This window comes from Haematobia irritans, chromosome 4 (genome assembly GCF_050003625.1).
Source record: "Haematobia irritans isolate KBUSLIRL chromosome 4, ASM5000362v1, whole genome shotgun sequence".
NCBI classification, from domain to species: domain Eukaryota; kingdom Metazoa; phylum Arthropoda; class Insecta; order Diptera; family Muscidae; genus Haematobia; species Haematobia irritans.
Window position 1 is genome coordinate 7,826,623 of NC_134400.1, and position 19,464 is coordinate 7,846,086.

The 19,464-nt window shown below is 32.5% G+C and overlaps 2 protein-coding genes and 1 long non-coding RNA gene across 5 annotated transcripts in view; 1 reads left to right on the plus strand and 2 right to left on the minus strand.

Moving 5' to 3' along the window:
• hzg (CTD small phosphatase herzog) overlaps positions 1 to 19,464 on the plus strand; it is an 88,668-nt gene that overhangs the window by 44,032 nt on the left and 25,172 nt on the right. The gene's annotated exons all lie outside the window — the stretch shown is intronic.
• Hip14 (palmitoyltransferase Hip14) overlaps positions 1 to 19,464 on the minus strand; it is a 105,819-nt gene that overhangs the window by 34,341 nt on the left and 52,014 nt on the right. The gene's annotated exons all lie outside the window — the stretch shown is intronic.
• On the minus strand, positions 9,919 to 10,577 carry LOC142237176 (uncharacterized). Its single transcript, XR_012722376.1, has 2 exons — positions 10,234 to 10,577; positions 9,919 to 10,161 (listed from the first exon to the last, which is right to left on the minus strand). It is a non-coding gene; the product is annotated as an uncharacterized LOC142237176 (long non-coding RNA).

Genomic DNA, 19,464 nt, shown 5'->3' on the forward strand with positions numbered 1-19,464 from the left:
GAGTTCCATGTCAATGTATTCGTTAAGATTTCCAGCAAGTAATGTAAACATACATTTAGGTTAACGACTTTAGAAACTTTTTTGAGGCATTCTTGTGTATGACTTACTTTACTCAGCAGTTTAATATCCATAGAGATTTTCTGTTGCAGTTTCAACCTTGTATTATTTTTTCTTGTTTCTCACTAAAAAAACTAAAGCATACATTTAGGTTTCCAGGTCAGCCAAATATTCAAAGTATACTCTTAGGTATACATAACATAGTTTTGCCATTAATTATTAATGCAAAATTTTCAAAGCTTGATTTTCCAAGGCTAAGTCGTAATATTTTAACATTTTACAAAATTATTTTCTTGACAAAAATGTCAAGTGTTGTAAAAGCTTCTTAATACAAAGCATAATTTTAGGTTAAATTGTAACTCTCTTACAAGTTTTACAATAATTTCCAAAGTAAATAATTACTGGGACATAACATAGTGGGATATTGGCAACATGTAAAGGAAAGCAACAGAATGTCATATGTGCGAGATTTTACAGAAATTAAAAAAGTCAATTGTTGTTTGTCATGGTATTATTGTAATATTTGCTTTTATCCAGATCCTGAGATTTTTACTGATGAACCCACTGCGATTGTCCTCTAGTAAAACAGTGAAAGCTTATTCCCTACCGATATAATTTTAAACTAAATATTGTCGCCTAAAACTATGCAGGTTTTTATTTTTTTGTCACAAACATAAATATTTTTTAAAATGCAAACATAAGTTGGTCTTTCTGCAACAGTGGCTCCCTAACAGTTGTGTTAGTTTTATCCAAAACTCATACAAAGAGTACATATATCCAGTTTCTTTCTGACATTTTCAAACATTTACTACGAATGACATTTTTTGTCGATTATTTGAAAATTCTAACCAGCTTGGAAGGTGTCACTTCACTAGACCGCATGTGGTTTTCAAATTGAATGAATACAAATTCGTTTAGAAAAGGGAATAAGTTTAAACCATTATCCATTTCTAACCTCTTAAGGTATGCTGTGAATGGCCTCAGTAATCCATCCATCTGGGTGGTTCGTGAGATGCATATAATGCCTAGCATTCGTTTTATATCCTTCTACCTTTTAAGATTAGAGGTTGCCACACATTTCCGCATACATATACCAAAAAATATCTAAATGGTATATTCACGCTGTAAACGGATGCTGTCATCACTTATAAAATAGCAAAGGTAGTTGCCACTCGTGCAAGAAATAATCTACCAAAATGTGAAGAAAACTTTGCCAAACATCTACCAAATTTTAAAAATTGAATTTTGAAGTTTTTGATCAAAATGTTATTTCTATAGAAAATTTTATATACAATTTTATTTCTATAAAAAATTTTGTCAAATTTTATTTCTACAGAAAATTTTGTAAAAATTTTTATTTCTATAGAAAATTTTGTCAAAATTGTATATTTGTAGAAAATTTTGTCAATATTTTATTTCTATATAAAATTTTCTTAAAATTCTATTCCTATATCAAATTTCCTCAAAATATTATTTCTATAGAAAAATTTTATTTGTATAGAAAATTTTGTAAAAATTTTATTTCTATAGAAAATTATGCCAAAATTTTATTTCTATTGAAAATTTTGCCAAAATTTTATTTCTTCGGATAATTTTGCCAAAATTTTATTTCTATGGAAAATGTTGTCAATATTTTATTTCTATCGAAAATTTTGTAAACATTTTATTTCTATAGAATTTTTTTTTTAAATTTTATTTCTATAAAAAATTTCTTAAAAATTTTATTTCTATAAAAAATTTCTTAAAAATTTTATTTCTATAGAAAATGTTGTCAATATTTTTTTCTATCGAAAATTTTGTCAAAATTTTATTTCTATAGAAAATTTTATCAAAATTTTATTTCTATAGAAAATTTTGCCAAAGTTTTATTTTTATAGAAAATTATGTCAAAATTTTATTTCTATATCAAATTTCCTCAAAATTTTATTTCTATGGAAATTTTTTTTAAATTTTATTTCTATAGAAAATTTCCTCAAATTTTTTTTTCTATATAAAATTTTCTCAAAATTCTATTCTTATATCAAATTTCCCCAAAATTTATTTCTATAGAAAATTATGCCAAAATTTTATTTCTATTGAAAATTTTGCCAAAATTTTATTTCTTCGGATAATTTTGCCAAAATTTTTTTTCTTCAGAAAATTGTGCCAAAATTTTTTTCTATGGAAAATGTTGTCAATATTTTATTTCTATCGAAAATTTCTTAAAAATTTTATTTCTATAAAAAATGTTTTAAAATTTTTATTTCTATAGCAAATGTTGTCAATATTTTTTTCTATCGAAAATATTGTCAAAATTTTATTTATATAGAATTTTGTCAAAATTTTATTTCTATAGACAATTTTGTCAAAGTTTTATTACCAATCTATCAAACAGTAAAAAATCTACCATTTTTGGTAAAATTGTATCAACTGTGGCAACCGTGAGTGGTACTCCTAATATTTATTTTTCCACCAACATCCACATTATTTGTACTTTCATCCTCCTACTTCTGTTGTTTCCTCTTCCACTTTATTCTGAGGGGAATACTTGAAAATACATTTACGATTTTGTGGCTTGTTGATATAGCGTTAAAATATGTCAACTGTCAAATTGTGAAATGACACAATGGTGTAGCACAGTAATAACAAACCTTGTAACCATCCAAACGACAACAACCATTTATCCCTGTAGCTTTTATTGGAACCACTTCTTTAGTTGTTGCAAATGGTTTTGGAAACCTTTTCTCGTAAGGATTTACTTTGCCTCTTGCCTTTTCATTTCCTATTTCGTAAAACCGGTCAATGATGACATAGAATAGAATAATGTATTTGAAGTAGATGAAATATTGTTTCCAATGAATGCTTTTTCAACATATATTCGTCGTTCTTAAAGAGGTTATTAATTTTGACTTGGCCAAAGAGGTGATGACATTTAGCTTTCACTAATACGACAGTTATTACAAAAAATAGTCTGTACAAATATCCATATAAGCAAATTAATCCATGTCTGCTATTGTATTGAAGAAGTAAATACTAGAGGTCTGCACAATTCCATTTGTAAATGCAGAGTACACGTGTACTTGCTACATGAGTACATCTATTTGAGAGAGCCGCAAAACAATTGGTACACATTTTGATGAACATCAGAAGCCACGAGTAACTTCTTGTTGCTACTCTGATGTCTTCACTACCAACAAACACATATTCCTCTTTCTCTCTTATTGAAGTGTACTCAGAGTGATCTCGTCGAGTATGTTGCCAGAACAAAACTTCATAGAGTACTCCATGTACCACGTGCAGTTTCAGAAATACCAAAAAACAGTTACTCTCCATAATATATGTTTTCGGTTTGTTATAAAGAACGGCAAACGTTAAAGTAAGTGTGTGGCATACATAAATATATGAAATATGTGACATACATACATATCTATGATTAATAATAATGGAAAGTTTTGCTTCGCACATAATTGAGAAATACTTGTGGTACCACGTGAAGTGAAGAGAATCTATGTTGTACTTTTTCTCAAGTACTTACATTTTTATTGTTCCTTTTTTCGGAACACATATTGTTTCGGATAAGTACTTGGTGGTATTTGACAAGCAAGTGTTCTCTTCACTTCACTACTTGCGCTCTGAGAGAAAGACATTGTATGTACTATATTCGACAGCGAATTGCATACATGTAGTGAAAAGTTATTCAATGCAGACCTCTAGTAAATACAATGCTTGAAGTGCCATTTATTTGAAATTCTTGGCAAATGTGTTTCAACCTAATAAAAGGGTTCTTTAAGAACCATTGGGATTACCATATAATGTCATAAAGCTATTATCACTATAAAGCTATTATTATTAATTAATAATTTATTGTATTCATATTTTTCTTTATAGGTAATTTTTGTAATCTTTATACATTGAAACTGCATACATTTTATATTTCATATATATGGAAAAATGGTAAGTGACCCAGAAACTATTTTATGTTGCATATTAAGGTGGTTTTTCCAACAAAATTCTAATTTAACAAAAACTATTGCAAAAATATATATGACAAAGATTATTGAGAGATTTTTTTTCATTAAAACGTAGTGTACCGTTTTATATTTTAGAAAACAAAAAGACAATCTTTAGACTCAGAGTATAGAGAGTTTAAAGACTTTTTAAATTTTGAAAAAATTTTTGAAATTATTGAAATAAGATGGAAAAGTTTATTTACGACAAAGATTATTGAGAGATTTTTTTTCAGTAAAACGTAGTGTACCGTTTTATATTTTAGAAAACAAAAGACAATCTTTAGACTCAGAGTATAGAGAGTTTAAAGACTTTTTAAATTTTGAAAAATTTTTTGAAATTATTGAAATAAGATGGAAAGTTTATTTACTTTTATACAAAGTGAAGTCGTTGTGTTTTTTTTAAATTAAAATGTACAGTTTTGAATATTCATTTTGAGTTTTTATATGAAATAAATAATTTCGTTTTATTTTTAACCAAAAAAATAATATTATTTACGATTTTTAAAATACAAATGTTGATTACGATGATTTTCTCCGAAAGTGACGATTTTTCTTGAAATTTTATTGATTACAACCCATAAGAAAGAAAAAAACAACCCTAATTGCTTTACTCACATAGGTGTTCTGCAATTGTATGCATATGTGTTCTCATATCTGAGCATTATCTTCACTCTCTCAATTATTAGCTATTCATAATGAGTGCATTCCCTGGTGCGTATACGTATTATTAAAATCTGACAAAACGGGTTACAAAATCTCAGGACCATATTGCATATACGTATTATTAGTAAGATCTGACAAAATGTACGCTAAGGAGTCCTATTAAATTCATTTATTTATAACTGAAAATAATGGATTCATTTTTTAATAGTTCACTTCATTTATTTTCATATACCATGTCATACATGATGTATGATGTGTGTGTGTGTTTTTTTTTATATAAAATGAGCATAATTCTTCATAATCAGGTGTCAAGATAAATGACATGACAGGAATTTAATCAAATATATCAATGATGGATGAATGGAAAGTGCTATTATATACAATTTTAATTAAGTAGAAATTAGAAGCAGAATTTATATTTGTAGGCAATTATTTATTCTTCAATAGCAATTATTTGTTATTGTTATTTTTTAATAAATATATAATATTTAGTGAAAACTGTCTGGAGTGGATAGCGACATTCAACTAAATGTTGTCCACATTTAGGAGGTGTCTAGTTATGAAAGGTTAATTTTAATGTGTTAAAACAGCAAATGCTTCGCGACAACTGTCCTCTTTTGAGAGGTCTCTGGTTTTCACAGTGTCCAAGTTTGAGAGGTTTCACTGTATATTAATAGAACTGAAAAGTTTTATATCTGTTTTTACTTGAGAGGCTGCCGTGTTTATATTACATTTGAAATGCAACTTTTTTGAATACTTGGAATTATTTTTCGATCCTGGTTAAACCATGAATAAACATATCCTGGAGGTGTTTTGGCCATAAATGCCTTTCATTCTATTTTACTTCCAATTTTCTTTTTGATAAAAATTAAAATTATAGATTAAAAGGCTATACGATAAATTAATTTAAACTAATAAAAAGTAATTAGCATTAACATTGAAAAGTCATCCTTAGTTTTTGTACACTAACGTCATCCTTCGTCATTTTGATTACGACTTATTTCAAGACGCTATAATTTGCATTTTGAGCAAAAATGAGAACCAAAATTGAGTTTATTTTTTATACCCTCCATCATAGGATGGGGGTATATTAACTTTGTCATTCCGTTTGTAACACATCGAAATATTGCTCTAAGACCCCATAAAGTATATATATTCTGGGTCGTGGTGAAATTCTGAGTCGATCTAAGCATGTCCGTCCGTCCGTCCGTCCGTCCGTCTGTTGAAATCACGCTAACTTCCGAACGAAACAAGCTATCGACTTGAAACTTGGCACAAGTAGTTGTTATCGATGTAGGTCGGATGGTATTGAAAATGGGCCATATCGGTCCACTTTTACGTATAGCCCCCATATAAAGGGACCCTCAGATTTGGCTTGTGGAGCCTCTAACAGAAACATATTTCATCCGATCCTGCTGAAATTTGGTACATGGTGTTGGTATATGGTCTCTAACAACCATGCAAAAATTGGTCCACATCGGTCCATAATTATATATAGCCCCCATATAAACCGATCTCCAGATTTGGCTTGCGGAGCCTAAAAGAGAAACAAATTTCATCCGATCCGGCTGAAATTTGGTACATGGTGTCAGTATATGGTCTCTAACAACCATGCAAAAATTGGTCCATATCGGTCCTTAATTATATATAGCCCCCATATAAACCGATCCCCAGATTTGACTAGTGGAGCCTCTAAGAGAAGCATATTTCATCCGATCCGTCTGAAATTTGTACATGGTGTTGGTATATGGTCTCTAACAATCATGCAAAAATTGGTCCACATTGGTCCATAAATATATATAGCCCCCATATAAACCGATCCCCAGATTTTGGCTTGCGGAGCCTCAAAGAGAAGCAAATTTCATCCGATCCGGCTGAAATTTGGTACATGGTGTTGGTATATGGTCTCTAACAATCATGCAAAAATTGGTCCACAGTGGTCCATAATTATATATAGCGCCCATATAAACCGATCCCCAGATTTGGGTTGCGGAGCCTCAAAGAGAAGCAAATTTTATCCGATCCGCCTGAAATTTGGTATATGATATTGGTATATGGTCTCTAACAACCGTGCAAAAATTCGTCCACATCGGTTCATAATTATATATAGCCCCCATATAAACCGATCCCCAGATTTGGCTTGCGAAGTCTCCAAGAGAAGCAAATTTCATCCAATCCGGTTGTAATTTGGAACATGGTCCATATCGGTCCATAATTATATATAGCCCCCAAATAAAACGTTCTCCAGATTTGACCTCCGGAGCCTCTTGGAGGAGCAAAATTCATCCGATCCGGTTCAAAGTAGGAACGTGGTGTTAGTATATGGTCGCTAACAACCATACCAAAATTGGTCCAATCACACAAAAATTGGTCCATATCGGTTCATAATCATGGTTGCCACTAGAGCCAAAAATAATCTACCAAAATTTTATTTTTATAGAAAATGTTGTCAAAATTTTATTTCTAGAGAAAATTTTGTTAAAATTTTATTCGCTTCAAAATAAAATTTTCATCATTGTCAAAATTTTATTTCTATAGAAAATTTTGTCAAAATTTTATTTCTACAGAAAATTTTGTTCAAATTTTATTCGGTTCATAATCATAGTTGCCACTCGAGCCAAAAATAATCGACCAAGATTTTATTTCTATAGAAAATTTTGTCAAAAGTTTATTTCTATAGAAAATTTTGTTAAAATTTTATTTCTGTAGAAATTTTTGTCAAAATTTTCTTTCTATAGAAAATTTTTCCAAAATTTTTATTTCTATAGAAAATTTTGTGTTCTTTCTGGAGAAAATTTTGTCAAAATTTTATGTCTACTTTGTCAAACTGAATTATATACGTATTGGATCGATCTTTTTTGATTTAATATATACCACGTATGGACATTCAATTTAGAAGATGGTGTTAGGAGGTTTTAAGATACCTTGCCATCGGCAAGCGTTACCGCAACTTAAGTAATTCGATTGTGGATGGCAGTGTTTAGAAGAAGTTTCTACTCAATCCATGATGGAGGGTACATAAGCTTCGGCCTGGCCGAACTTACGGCCGTATATACTTGTTTTTGATTCAATTTGTTTTTAATTAGTAAAGGAAAAAATTCATAAAATTGAATTAGTACAATTTAAATTTATCATATCCCAATCAACTAAAATTAATTTTTGATCGAAAATGAAATTACGCCTCGTCATTTTTACGAGGGATGACTGTCTAGGATTGAAAAATTTATCTATGTTATTAAAATTGTCAAAATGTTATGCTTTGCTTTCTTTTCATATTTTTGTTTGTGTCAAAAAGTGTGAAATTTTTAGGAATTTTCAGCAGCGTACGAATAATTGGAACTCTGAATAATTTTCAATAATAAGTATACGGCACAATGTACATACACATCTGTATGCATTAGAAAGCTTTGTTGAATGAAAAAAAACTCAGCTTAGAAAAGACCGGCAATGATATTAAAAACACTCAGATATTACAAATTAAGCAAAAGAAATTTCTCTCGAAAAATTACATCTGTATATAATTCCAATCATCTATCTTTGAAAGAAATTCAAGCTTTTTATTAGAGGTGTGCACGTGACACGAAATTGTCGTGAATCACGAAAAATTTCGTGACTCACGCTGACGGCAACGGCGTGAGTGTGCGTGATTAACAAACCAAAAGTCGTGCGTGAGCGCAAGTCACGAAAATAATGTCTCCGTGAGTGTGCCTGAGTAACGAATTTCGGATAAATACGCTCACGAAAATAATCCCGCCCACAGACATATAACGCTTACGAGATGAACTCATTTACAATTTTAATGACACCTGAGATGTTAGGAGTTTAATAACGCTCTTGATTTTAATCATGCTCATGTTTTCAAACACGTCCCTAAGGTATCTTAGTCATAAAATTATTCGACATTTCGTGCGTGAGTACAAATTTTCTTTTCGTGAGTGTGCGTGAGCGTGAGTCCTACCTAACAATATCGTGCGTGAGTGTGCGTAAGATTTTTCCGTCATGAGTGTGCCAGAGTAAAATTACTCACGTGCACACCTCTACTTTTTATGCATTGCTGGTCTAGTATTTCAATTTTCTTTAGTCAGCTCATTTCAAAAAGACCTTTAAACGGAAGTACTTTCAATACAGTCATCAACAAAGCAAAAGCATCCCTATCAACCACCCGATCCATTACTCCTGTGATCATCATCCACGCTAAATAAACACAAAGCACCTGCCTTGTACAGATTGTTGTTTTTTCATTACAATTTTCTTTTCATAGATGTATACTTTGCTTACATACCTCTTCTCTTTGCCTCTCTCTTATTCGTATTGACACACAAACACATATCGTTAGACTTGAGATGCATGAACATTTACACAAATAATAAAGGCACATGTATTCATTAACACATGCTTGTATGAGTGTGTGTAGTTCAGAGTAGCGTTTTGTGACGCCGTTTTGAGTTTAGTAGCCTCAAAGCAAAGACAATATACTTAGGAAGATGTGCTGCTAAGAACATCAAACCATTGACGGCGCTAGGCCACTACTTGTCGTTTACGCGTTTGGTTCGACACATTGAAATGCAAATAAAGAGAAATTAAGAGTTGGAAATATCTTGGAACAAACGGAAAAATATAATTTTTAATTTATTGCTCAAAATTTAACATTGTTCAATAAAAAAATAATAAAAATAATAAAAAATAATAACTGACTCGAGCTTGAATTTACAAAAAGAAAACAGAAGGTAACTTTTTCATTAAAAAAAGCAAATAAAAAAATTAAAAACATGTATGGACCTAGCACCGTCAATGCAACATTTGGTATGACGCAAGCCAATTTCCATCTTTTAAACTTTATTGTCTTTGCCTCAAAGCCCGACAAACTTCATTTGCAGTCTGTTTACTTTTGTTTTTGTAGCTGGCTGTGTGTGTGTATGTATATGTTTGTGTTGTTGGTTGCTAGATGTATCCCGCTTGTTCTGGGAAGCAGCGAATACCTAACTATATAGCTACTAATTTATAAACACCCCTACTTACGCTCCGCATTACACCCCATGTGTTTTAGCGGAGAGTTTAACGAGAACATGTCGCTGAATATAACCAATAGACTATTCTCTGCATTATCGATAACCACCAATTTGGTAGCTGAAAATTCACACATAATTTGTACACACTTCTCTACCCACTGAAAAGGATAGTGAAAAAATGCTAGCTAAATAAGCACTAATTTTGCTAGAATGATTTTTATAGTTTTTTATTAAGCCAAATTTATATTTGGACTTTAACTAAATATGTTATTTAGTTTATAAGTAAAATAATTAAGTTATGACTATACAAACAACAAGGAATTATTTTAATATTCGTGGTAAGACGCATTTACTTTCAAATTGGCACTTCTTTTGTCGCTGCATTGTTAGGCGTATGTGTTGTTATGGAGGTCCAATCCTGCTAGAAAGTAAATAAACTGCACCTGAAATTTGAATATAAATATGAAATAAATATAGTTGCTATATAATAGAATTATTACTAATTTTTTACTTACATTTTTCTTTCGTTTTGATTACCCTATGAGAACTCCGTGTCCGACCAAACCATTTGCAACCCAGAGAACAACTAAACAAATTATGAGAAGTGGAATTTTTGTGACGTCTTCTAGCGGGACTTTGCTTATTTTTGTTCAGTAAACCAAACTTCACCTTACGATTATATCATATCTTTTTATGCATTACGCGTAACCACCGAAACTCTATTCCGATCATAAGTGTGTGTTTTTGTTTAGTTTTGCTAGAGACACTATTTTGTACATTACTTTTAGATACCAAAATTAAATGGTCCCTGGATTATATTTTTGAATTTCTCTCTCATTTATTTTCTGTGAGAGAGACAGCGTCTTTCTTATCGATTTCAATGCCCAATATAATCTATCGATTATTTAACAGATTACTTTATGGTACTGAATTGGATGTAATGAAAGGGTACATTATATACATACAGAAAACGGGTCTTTAGTACTTTTTGAACTCATTATTCTATACCATAATAACCTCCTGAACATTGGGAGTGCTTATATAGGTAGGGAAAATGCGACAATAGCTATTTGCCGAACAAGCGGGATGTTTTTACAAAAGGGGCTCTAATATAGAAAACTTAATAACTAGGGGAAAAGGACAATATGTGTAAATAATAATAAATAAAATATAAAAATAAAATGTAGATAGTTTTTGATATAAAGATGAAGAAACATTTTTTGAGTTGGTATTCAAACATTGATTCACATTAGTCTCTCTCACTGACCTCCCATTTAATACCCATTACTATGTGATAGCATGCACATTACGTTCTCGGAGCATTGCCTCACTTACACAGTGGTTTCTCTCTATATTTAAGTAACCCCTGCAAGCATTTGGGTGATTGTTTTATGTCCGTGAAAATAAAGTTAACTTTAAAATTTATGATAACATTGTCTTAACGTTAACAGAGCGTTAACAGTGCTCTGCTAAGTGCTTAACAGAGAAAAAATAAAGTTAACTTTAAAAAGAACAAATAGTTAAAATAAAAAAACCATCATTGTGCCAAAACTATAGAGGGGGCAGTATACACCCATATACCAAATTGTAGGGCACGATGAGTAGAATCTAAATCCGAAATAATTTCATAAAGTTCATTGCCAGAATTCGAGATATTTTCACTTTAAGTTGCGATTGAGTTAAAGTTAAAAACAAATGTGACCACTGTGCCAAAACTATAGAGGGGGCAGTATACACCCATATACCAAATTGTAGGGCACGATGAGTAGAATCTAAATCCGAAATAATTTCATAAAGTTCATTGCCAGAATTCGAGATATTTTCACTTTAAGTTGCGATTGAGTTAAAGTTAAAAACAAATGTGACCACTGTGCCAAAACTATAGAGGGGGCAGTATACACCCATATACCAAATTGTAGGGCACGATGAGTAGAATCTAAATCCGAAATAATTTCATAAAGTTCATTGCCAGAATTCGAGATATTTTCACTTTAAGTTGCGATTGAGTTAAAGTTAAAAACAAATGTGACCACTGTGCCAAAACTATAGAGGGGGCAGTATACACCCATACACCAAATTGTAGGGCACGATGAGTAGAATCTAAATCCGAAATAATTTCATAAAGTTCATTGCCAGAATTCGAGATATTTTCACTTTAAGTTGCGATTGAGTTAAAGTTAAAAACAAATGTGACCACTGTGCCAAAACTATAGAGGGGGCAGTATACACCCATACACCAAATTGTAGGGCACGATGAGTAGAATCTAAATCCGAAATAATTTCATAAAGTTCATTGCCAGAATTCGTGATATTTTCACTTTAAGTTGCGATTGAGTTAAAGTTAAAAACAAATGTGACCACTGTGCCAAAACTATAGAGGGGGCAGTATACACCCATATACCAAATTGTAGGGCACGATGAGTAGAATCTAAATCCGAAATAATTTCATAAAGTTCATTGCCAGAATTCGAGATATTTTCACTTTAAGTTGCGATTGAGTTAAAGTTAAAAACAAATGTGACCACTGTGCCAAAACTATAGAGGGGGCAGTATACACCCATATACCAAATTGTAGGGCACGATGAGTAGAATCTAAATCCGAAATAATTTCATAAAGTTCATTGCCAGAATTCGAGATATTTTCAATTTTAGTGTCAATTGAGTTAAAGTTAAAAACAAATGTGACCACTGTGCCAAAACTATAGAGGGGGCAGTATACACCCATATACCAAATTGTAGGGCACGATGAGTAGAATCTAAATCCGAAATAATTTCATAAAGTTCATTGCCAGAATTCGAGATATTTTCACTTTAAGTTGCGATTGAGTTAAAGTTAAAAACAAATGTGACCACTGTGCCAAAACTATAGAGGGGGCAGTATACACCCATATACCAAATTGTAGGGCACGATGAGTAGAATCTAAATCCGAAATAATTTCATAAAGTTCATTGCCAGAATTCGAGATATTTTCAATTTTAGTGTCAATTGAGTTAAAGTTAAAAACAAATGGGTGTATACTGCCCCCTCTATAGTTTTGGCACAGTGGTCACATTTGTTTTTAACTTTAACTCAATCGCAACTTAAAGTGAAAATATCTCGAATTCTGGCAATGAACTTTATGAAATTATTTCGGATTTAGATTCTACTCATCGTGCCCTACAATTTGGTATATGGGTGTATACTGCCCCCTCTATAGTTTTGGCACAGTGGTCACATTTGTTTTTAACTTTAACTCAATTGACACTAAAATTGAAAATATCTCGAATTCTGGCAATGAACTTTATGAAATTATTTCGGATTTAGATTCTACTCATCGTGCCCTACAATTTGGTGTATGGGTGTATACTGCCCCCTCTATAGTTTTGGCACAGTGGTCACATTTGTTTTTAACTTTAACTCAATCGCAACTTAAAGTGAAAATATCTCGAATTCTGGCAATGAACTTTATGAAATTTTTTCGGATTTAGATTCTACTCATCGTGCCCTACAATTTGGTATATGGGTGTATACTGCCCCCTCTATAGTTTTGGCACAGTGGTCACATTTGTTTTTAACTTTAACTCAATCGCAACTTAAAGTGAAAATATCTCGAATTCTGGCAATGAACTTTATGAAATTATTTCGGATTTAGATTCTACTCATCGTGCCCTACAATTTGGTATATGGGTGTATACTGCCCCCTCTATAGTTTTGGCACAGTGGTCACATTTGTTTTTAACTTTAACTCAATCGCAACTTAAAGTGAAAATATCTCGAATTCTGGCAATGAACTTTATGAAATTATTTCGGATTTAGATTCTACTCATCGTGCCCTACAATTTGGTGTATGGGTGTATACTGCCCCCTCTATAGTTTTGGCACAGTGGTCACATTTGTTTTTAACTTTAACTCAATTGACACTAAAATTGAAAATATCTCGAATTCTGGCAATGAACTTTATGAAATTATTTCGGATTTAGATTCTACTCATCGTGCCCTACAATTTGGTATATGGGTGTATACTGCCCCCTCTATAGTTTTGGCACAGTGGTCACATTTGTTTTTAACTTTAACTCAATCGCAACTTAAAGTGAAAATATCTCGAATTCTGGCAATGAACTTTATGAAATTATTTCGGATTTAGATTCTACTCATCGTGCCCTACAATTTGGTATATGGGTGTATACTGCCCCCTCTATAGTTTTGGCACAGTGGTCACATTTGTTTTTAACTTTAACTCAATCGCAACTTAAAGTGAAAATATCTCGAATTCTGGCAATGAACTTTATGAAATTATTTCGGATTTAGATTCTACTCATCGTGCCCTACAATTTGGTATATGGGTGTATACTGCCCCCTCTATAGTTTTGGCACAGTGGTCACATTTGTTTTTAACTTTAACTCAATCGCAACTTAAAGTGAAAATATCTCGAATTCTGGCAATGAACTTTATGAAATTATTTCGGATTTAGATTCTACTCATCGTGCCCTACAATTTGGTATATGGGTGTATACTGCCCCCTCTATAGTTTTGGCACAGTGGTCACATTTGTTTTTAACTTTAACTCAATTGACACTAAAATTGAAAATATCTCGAATTCTGGCAATGAACTTTATGAAATTATTTCGGATTTAGATTCTACTCATCGTGCCCTACAATTTGGTGTATGGGTGTATACTGCCCCCTCTATAGTTTTGGCACAGTGGTCACATTTGTTTTTAACTTTAACTCAATTGACACTAAAATTGAAAATATCTCGAATTCTGGCAATGAACTTTATGAAATTATTTCGGATTTAGATTCTACTCATCGTGCCCTACAATTTGGTATATGGGTGTATACTGCCCCCTCTATAGTTTTGGCACAGTGGTCACATTTGTTTTTAACTTTAACTCAATCGCAACTTAAAGTGAAAATATCTCGAATTCTGGCAATGAACTTTATGAAATTATTTCGGATTTAGATTCTACTCATCGTGCCCTACAATTTGGTATATGGGTGTATACTGCCCCCTCTATAGTTTTGGCACAGTGGTCACATTTGTTTTTAACTTTAACTCAATCGCAACTTAAAGTGAAAATATCTCGAATTCTGGCAATGAACTTTATGAAATTATTTCGGATTTAGATTCTACTCATCGTGCCCTACAATTTGGTATATGGGTGTATACTGCCCCCTCTATAGTTTTGGCACAATGATCGTTTTTTTATTTTAACTATTTGTTATTTTTAAAGTTAACTTTATTTTTTCTCTGTTAAGCACTTAGCAGAGCTCTGTTAACGTTAAGACAATGTTATCATAAATTTTAAAGTTAACTTTATTTTCACGGACATGATTGTTTTATCGTCTTTCGCTAAAATGTCACTACTTCGGATCGCCAGGAAGTTTTCTGGTAGTAAAATCTCAAGCACAATAACAATAAAAACAACTATCACGTTTGGTGTTTCTGTTTCGAAACAAATTCGACTCTAAAAGCGATCAAAAATCTAAATATAGATTCCATACATCGACATAGCGAATTTTTAAATAGCATCTCTTTGAGAGTACATGTGTGTAAAAAGCCACTATCAACCAACGAGCGTGGGTAGCGCAGAGGGAGAGCCTCGATCATAATTTTTATTTAAAAAAAAATAACTATCGCTTTTTTGACTTCTTTTAGTCACTGTCCCCACTATCGCATAGTGGTACATTTGTTCCCGAACGGGGATACTAACTCGATAAGAAAATGATATCGCCTATGAAAGTTTTATCTTCCAGTGCGAAACCACTTCGATACACTTTCGATAGAAAATGTTTGCAGGGACTTGACTGTTTGGCTCTCTCTTGGTAAACGTTCAACAAGTGTGTGTGGGCTTTTTTTTTGCCACAAAGTTTTTATGGTTTTTTGTTTGTTTTCCATTTTATTTTTGTGCTTTTCCGTTTCTTTTAATGTCTAGCTTCTATTCTAAATAGAGAATGGTGAGGTAAAAAACATCAATAGATTTTCATACAATCAAATACTTTTTTTTAGTGCAAAATATTTTCCGCACAACGCCAACAGAGAAACGTAAAATACGAACAACACTAAATCTTATATAGGCTGGCTACTAGCTATTTTTATCTCACAGTGTTTTGAGAAAATAAACATCTCTTCGTTGTGTTTTTTTTTACTAAAGAGAGTGGTGGAAGAGAGAAGAGCTATTAAAAAACAAGTATCAGTTTGTTTAAGATGTTAATATTCAAATGTAATACTTGGATGACGGTTGATTGATATAGAAATAAAATTTTGACAAAATTTCAAAATTTTTCTATAGAAATTACATTTAAAAAATTTTTATTTTATTATTTAGAACTAAACATTTTTCTTTAGTATTTCCCCATTAAAATTTTTAGTTCTTTTTCGTATTTTCTTTTGAATGGTGCTTCTGTGAAATGTATTAAAAATTGCAACATATGGGTTATTTTCTATGAGTAAGAGTCTCATATATAACTGGAGGGCAATCAATTTTCGATATACGAGCACTTGTTTCATTCGATGGTCGTTACCATATATGTCGTCTTAAAGATTGTACATTTAATCGTCCGTCCATCCATTTGTCTGTGTGTCCAATGTCATTTGTGTTAGGTGTTTTTTTTTTTTTTTTTTTTTGAAGGTCGGTTGGTTTTTGTCTTTATCAGTATATGCCACGAACAGATAGCTTAGGCTTATTATTCAACTATTTTTTTTTAAATAATATTGTTCTATTTTTTTTTTTAATTCTCAAATGCTGAGAATTCATAGGTAATTGGACTTTTTAGAAAAAGTTTTTAACACACAGAAAAAATCATTTTAATAAAAAAAGGCTGTTGGTCCATTTGATTTGTCAATAGAATTGCTAACCATCGCTAAAATGGGAAATGTCAAAAAAGTTGTTGATGATTAGAAAAGTTTAACTAGGTTTCTTTTGCATGATTTTGGTTTAAATTCTTGAAGTTTAACTGAAAATTTGGGGTATTCGATTTGATTGATGACACACAGAAAAAAATGTCACCAAAATTGTTTCCAATATATACCACGTATGTATATTTAGAAAACGATGTTAAGAAGTTTTAAGATACTACAACCCAAATAATTCGATTGTGGATGACAGCCTTTCGTAGAAGTTTCTACGCAATCCATGGTGGAGGGTACATAAGATTCGGCCTGGCCGAACTTACGGCCGTATATACTTGTTTATTCTTCATATGGGGTCGTTTTGCCGCGATTTCGGCCTTCAAACGCTCCAATAACGCCATAAAATAGTCACTGTTGATGGTTTTTCCCTTCTCAAGATAATCGATAAAAATTATTCCCTGCGCATCCCAAAAAACAGAGGCCATTACTTTGCCAGCGGACTTTTGAGTCTTTCCACGCTTCGGAGATGGTTCACCGGTCGCTGTCCACTCAGCCGACGGTCGATTGGACTCAGGAGTGTAGTGATGGAGCCATGTTTTATCCATTGTCACATATCGACGGAAAAACTCGGGTATATAACGAGTTAACAGCAAACACCGTTTGGAATCATCAATACGTTGTTGTTTTTGAGCTCGCGCGGCACCCATTTTGCACAGAGCTCTTCCACATATCCAAATATTGATGAATGATATGACCAACACGTTCCTTTGATATCTTTAAGGCCTCTCGATCAACTTCATTTTACGGTCATTCAAAATCATTTTGTGGATTTTTTCGATGTTTTCGTCGGTAACCACATCTTTCGGGCATCCACTGCGTTCCTCGTCCTCCGTGCACATTTCACCATGCTTGAATTTTGCATACCAATCAATTATTGTTGATTTTCCTGGGGCAGAGTCCGGAAACTCATTATCAAGCCAAGTTTTTGCTTCCACCGTATTTTTTCCCTTCAAAACAGTATTTTATCAAAACACGAAATTCCTTTTTTTTCCATTTTTTTCACAATAACAAATGTTGCTTCACAAAAGACGCTCTATCTCACAAACTAATTGACTTACAGACGTCAAATTTTGACACGAATCATTTGAAGGTTGGTACTATATAAAAATAATACACATTTAATACTAGCGACGCCATCTATGTGTCAGACCGGGTACATATCAGCCAACCAGTTATCAATGAAGTCGTGTTGTCCTTATAATTAAGCGATTTGACTTAAAAATGGGTATCATAACATGAAAGAAAAAATTTTTGGACTAATGTCAACTTGACTTTTATAATTCAGAAAAATTCTTTAAAATTAATGAAATTGTCTGAAATTTGTTGCATTTTTGCATTTTGACTACAAAGCAAAAAATCGTTCAAAAATAAGACATGTTTTTCATCACTTTATTTTAAAGACATTTTCTACTTGAAACATAGCGTAATTTCTACTGGAAGTCTTGTTTTTAACGAACTTTGATAGCATATGAAAAAACGTGAAAAAGCGAAAAATTAAAATTTGCTTCGTAGAGTCAGGTACAAAAAACCCAAATTTAAAAGAGAATTGTGTCTTAAAAGTATCCTTACTTGAATTCTCCGCTTCTTTGGCTCGGAATCAATACCAAAATTGTTAGAGACAAAATCTTTGGAACCGGGCAGGCTTTTTTTCAGTGTGTAGTGCCCCTTCGTTAGTTTTATGAAGATCCCTTTGTAATTTTTATACCCACCACCATAGAATGGTGACGGGGGTATAATAAGTTTGTCATTCCGTTTGTAACACATCGAAATATCGATTTCCGACTATATAAAGTATATATATTCTTGATCAGGGAGAAATTCTAAGACGATATAACGATGTCCGTCTGTCCGTCTGTCTGTTGTAATCACGCCTCAGTCTTCAATAATGAAGCAATCGTGCTGAAATTTTGCACAAACTCATCTTTTGTCTGCAGGCAGGTCAAGTTCGAAGATGGGCTATATCGGTCCAGGTTTTGATATAGTCCCCATATAAACCGACCTCCCGATTTGGGGTCTTGGGCTTATAGAAATCGAAGTTTTTATCCAATTTGCCTGAAATTTGAATTTTATGACCATAAAGAGGTGTGCCAAAAATGGTGAGTATCGGTCCATGTTTTGGTATAGCCCTCATATAGACCGATCTCCCGATTTTACTTCTTGGGCTTATAGAAACCGCAGTTTTTATTCAATTTACCTGAAATTTGAAATCTAGAGGTATTGTAGGACCACAAATACGTGTGCCAAAAATTGTGAGTATCGGTCCATGTTTTGGTATGGTCCCCATATAAAACGACCTCCCGATTTGGGGTCTTGGGCTTATAGAAACCGTAGTTTTAATCCAATTTGTCTGAAATTGGAAATCTAGAGGTATTTTAGGACCATAAAGAGGTGTGCCGAAAATGGTGAGTATCGGTCCATATTTTGGTATAGCCCCCATATAGACCGATTTCCCGATTTTACTTCTTGGGCTTCTAGAAACCGAAGTTTTTATCCTATTTTCCTGAAATTGGAAATCTAGAGGTATTTTCGGGTCATAAAGAGGTGTGCCGAAAACGGTGAGTATCGGTCCATATTTTAGTATAGCCCCCATAAGAACGATCTCCCGATTTAACTCCTTGGGTTTCTAGAAACCGTAGGTTTTATCTGATTTGCCTGAAATTGTAAATATTCTGGTATTTTAGGCTCACAAAAAACGTGTATCGGATTAAGTTTTTATCGGTCCATTTGGTAATGCCACCATATAGACCGACTTCACTTCTTGAGGGTATAGAAGGCGCACTGATCATGAAAATTGCTTGAAACTCAATGTAAAATTTCCAGATTTTACTTCTACAGATTTAAGATTTCAAATC